We start from the raw sequence: 5,083 nt of genomic DNA on the forward strand, positions 1-5,083 counted from the left end.
AACGTGACGGGACAATAAGGTGTGTGTAGGTAATGAGTAATTGAACTGCAGTCAGAGAGAGACGTATTGTTGAAGTTAACGTTTGTTGAAAACAAGTGTATCGTAAAGTTATATTCGGAAAGAATAAACCAGTTTTATTAAGTAAAGACTTGTGTCGTTAAAGTTTCGTCGGAACGAAGTTACGGAAAAATCAATTAACAATCGGAGACGTAACAATATATATAAATTTAGAAATTCACAAAAAAAATCCATCCTTAAGGTTGGTTAATAAAGTAGATTTATTTGTCAATAGGACGTGATAGCCACTATACCACAAGCACCCATTTGACAAATTCGTCTAATTTCATTTCTAAATTACGAATATTAAACAAATTTAACGTTTTTGATACCTTATAATAGTGTAAAAAAACTTTGCATATCAAGGATAAATCTTGGTATATGTTCGATGTAAAACAAATACAATAGTCATTACTCCTTCAACTTTTTTACAACTTAAGGATTGGCTATTATTATTTTAAACTTAGGGGTGCTTAGTGACTAGGTCTGTAAGTGTAACACAAGAATATCGACTAACCTCAATTTAAAAATACTAATTCCAATAAAATCCCTGCAAGTTTTACTGCAACCTGAGATATAAGTTTCTGATACATCTTTCTCCACTGTTCGTCAAGTTTTAATTATGAAAAAGAAATCTAATTGAAAGTACAATATATATATATATTATCAACCCTCCTTGGCTGCCAGTAGTTGATCTACTTCAAATTGCAGTTCTTAGTTACATCCATCCATTCATCTATCTATATATATGAAGCACAAAAATCTGTATCTGTCTGTTTGTCGTTTATCTAATTACTTCTATTCACTGGACCAATCTCAAACAAACTTTTTGGGTGATAGTTTGGAACAATGGGCATGTTAATGCTTCACAACCCCCTCCACCCCCATTATCGCTGTTATTTAGCATTTATTACCTTTGACGTAAGTTAACGTTAACTATACTCATAGATGGCGCCACGTCCTTCCACAGAAAGAAAAAATAATATCAAACTTTCTGTAACACAACATACACAGTTGGGGGGAGGAATACAGTGAAAAAAATGGCTGCCTCTATTGTAATATTACATAAACTCAGCCGAAGTTTCTTCTCCAACAGCCACCATGAAGCTGGTAGGAAGAGCCATTTTCAAAAGTTAAATTTGCAATAAAAAAATTTTACTTTAGAAATTACATTAAGAATATTTATCAAAGTGACTATCACAACCTTTAACATGCGGAAGGTCCTAGGTTCAAACCCTGGCAGACACAAAGGGGTTTTTTACTTAGAGGTTAGCGCGTTCAGCTGTCTTAGACGTGTTTTTCTATTGTCTCGCCAACAGTGGCACAGCGGCATGTCTGCGGACTTACAACGCTAGAATCCGGGTTTCGATAGCCAATTGTGTACCTTTGTACTTAATTACAAACAAACAAAGAAAAATCTATTGTCTCTTATTTCGAGTTCAGTTAATGACTTACGCTTTTCGTGTGGTGTTGTTTTGTTTTTGTCAAGTGTGGAATTTCCTGAACTTAAAACAATACAAATGAGGGTTCGATGCCTCCGGAAAACACAGCAGATAGCCCGATTTAGTTTTGCTCAGAAGCAAAAAAAAATCATCTTAGGTGTGACAATATTGCAACAATGTTTTGTTTCAGTTTTCTGCACAAACGAAAATACCCTTCTTCAGAGAGTATGAATCTATATCATATTCTATGTGATTGAATACTGACTATACGACTTCCATTGAATTATTCAATAATAGAGACAACGACCACGCTATAATACTATTCTGCAGTCAAATGTTTGTTGATAGGTATCTTTGTTGGTCAAATTTTGTTGTTGATGTGTGCGTATATGCTGATTAAGCGTGGATTCTCCTTCAACATAATATGCATAAAAAAGAACATATAGAAAATTCATGAATGTTTAAGTATAATTTTTTTGTGTATCTGACAAAATTAGTCAAACTCAGAGAAAATTAAAACCATTAGAAATACAAAAGAATAATGTAACGTCTTCGTTCGTTAGTTAATTTTCCGTAAATTCGTTCCGACGAAACTTTAGCGACGCAAGTCCTTTCTTAAATAAAACTGGTTTATTCTTTCTGAATACAACTTTGCGATACACTTAATTTCAACAGTCGCGCTATAACAAACGCTATAATTCACAACGAGCGTCTCACGTGCTCAACAATATTCTCTCTCTCCGCAGTTCAATTACACATTGTTGCCGTCACTTTGTGACCGTCTTATATATACAAGACTACACTATATCCAGAAGGATCCCGAGATTTAAGGAAGGGACGTGAATGTTCGAGAAGGACGTGGCGTGATACTAGTCTCGTGACCTCCGCTGATGCAACAATAATAATCATATTGTCTACGAGACTGAAATTAGGTTTGCTTGGAGTTTTAAATTGTCAGTCGAACGTCAAGAATTACGTGAAAAAAAACGAAGCCTCAATCAGGGGTATTAAATAATGTTAACATTTTTCATAGCATAAAAAGAAATTTTGTGCCTGCCAGGGCTTGGACCTGGGTACTTCCGCGTGTTAGGCGGATGGTTTTTTCTTTATTAATCCACCCTCATAGAGGGGGTATAAAAAATACATCGATAATAAGACATCTCATGAAAATGACTGTACATATCTGATTAGTAAAAAAATTATAGTTAAGGATAATTACTTAAAGTACATACACAGAAAATGTGTAGTAACAAACAAAAAATAAAATAAAAATATTAGTAAACATAATAAAAAATATGATGCTCTAAGCTGAAAATCATTAAAAATCAAACACAATTATTATTCCAAATCCCTCACTTACCAAATGAAACCCAAAAAAGAAAACCACGTCCGATAAACAAAAGGTACTTAACAGAGAACTTGACGACTAGCATCTTGGTAAAATTTTACCGGAGATTTATCTAGAACTAGATTTGTTTTAGCTGTAAAAAATGTTTAAAAAGCTATTTAAAAAACAACCCGTTCATACACGTTAAAAATACAAAAAAAACATAAAAATTACATTTAATAGCTATCACTCTCCCAACTGATCAGCACAGTATAAACTGAGAAAGTGTAGGGTGCACAAAAACTGCCACCTCTTGACGACCACTCACTGCATTTGACATAAAAAATGGCCCTCGCTAAAATTTACTAATTAAATAATAATATTGATCAGTAAAAACATGTCTCTTGAAACAAATGACAAAATAAAGTGAACTAAAATATTGTTCCGTACCTGCTCGTTTGTTAATTTCCGGTATAAATTCTTTCCTAGGAACTTCAGCGACACAAGTCCTTTCTTAAATAAAACTATTTTATTCTTTCTCGATATAACTTTGTAATACACAGAATTTCCACAGTCACTTTAACTTCACTACTTTTATAAACACACGCTATAATTCACAGTGATTCACACACTTTACTTACGGTGCCTACTGTTCGCTTGACTCAACTATCTATCTCTATATTTATATATCTATGCAATTCTATCTTTCTTCGCTGCTTTTATTTGCCGAGCTTATATACTAAAAAAGAGGGCGACTGGAACAAACTAGAGTTCCCAAGAAAATTCATGACCCTTCGAGAAATTCCAGCGCGCATGCTCCTGGCGTTGAGTGACTTCCGCTGTCGTAACAGTATGTTCCCTCTAATAGAGAACATGGCTACTAGATGAGTGAGGGTCGATAGGGTTATGTTCAGTTTGGGCAGTTGAAGTGATAATTTATTGTTGTCATTGCTGGTACTAATATATTTTTGTTGGATTTTATTGATGTTTCTGGTTAAGTAGTGTTCCATGCTCAGTGTTGTATTTTTTTCGTTGTTTGGGTTTTTATTTTTTGTTCTCTGTTTATTTTCATATACATATTTTGCGTGTGTGTATTTCAAGTAAATATCCTTGTATTTTATTATGAACTATACATGTATGACTAGCCATTTTCATTTGATATATATTTGTTTATGTTTCCTCTATGAGGGTGGATTAATAAAGAAACAAAACAACATCGGCCTGATATGCGAAAGTCCCAGGTTTGACACCTGGCAAGCAAAATATTTTATTTGTTAGAAGAGCAACCAGTCTTATATTCTGATCGATTTTACAGATGAATAACATTATCAGATATAAAAGATTGTTTAGTGTAGGTAGTATTAATTAAATTATTTTGGGAGTTAATATTTCATGATTGTTTAGTTTTTACATAATAAGAGAGTTAAAAGTTGTGTTTGTAAGTTATTGATGTTGAGGCTACGGAGACTTCTGGAACGCCTCAGTGAGATATATAAAAATAGCGGGAACCAGACGGAAGATAAGAGAACGAGAAGACATATTCAGTCTTGCCAGAAGTCACATTCCAGATATGTGTGTCAGCAATAGGGGTGATCTAGTACAAAGGAAGCCACAGGAATTCGATGGGAAGGCACCATGGGAAGCATATAGAGCACAATTTGAGCTCCTGGCAGAAATGAATGGATGGACAGAGGAGCAGAAAACAGTGTACTTGGCAACAAGCCTGAAGGGATAACCACTGGAAATACTTGGACAGTTGTCAGCAGACGACAGACACAACTATATAGCACTGGTAGCTGCTCTAGAACTCGGGTATGGAACTCAAAAACCAGTCCGAAGTCTACAGGGCTAGGTTTAGGACAAGAGTCCGTGCTAAAGAGGAAAACCTACAAGAGCTGGCAGAGGATTTGTAAAGTATGGCACACAAGGCCTACCCAAATGCACCACCCGATCTCCTCAAGTTGTTGCTGAGGGATCAGTTTGTAGATGCCTTGGACAGTCCACAACTGAAGATACAAGTAAAACAAGCACACCCCTCTACTATGCAGGATACAATGGCCAGAGCTCTTGAATTTGAATCCTACGTGAAGTCCAGCACAGAAGTAACAAGGTTGGTACAGTCATCTGGATTCAAGGCCAGAAGAGGGCACAAGAAACCCCAATGCCGGCAACTTCAACACAGGGAAGATTCCACGACAGGAAAGGCTGCTACCCAGAAAGGTTGTTGGAACTGTGGAAAGCAAGGATATATGAGGAG

This window comes from Limulus polyphemus, unplaced genomic scaffold (genome assembly GCF_000517525.1).
Source record: "Limulus polyphemus unplaced genomic scaffold, Limulus_polyphemus-2.1.2 Scaffold55, whole genome shotgun sequence".
NCBI classification, from domain to species: domain Eukaryota; kingdom Metazoa; phylum Arthropoda; class Merostomata; order Xiphosura; family Limulidae; genus Limulus; species Limulus polyphemus.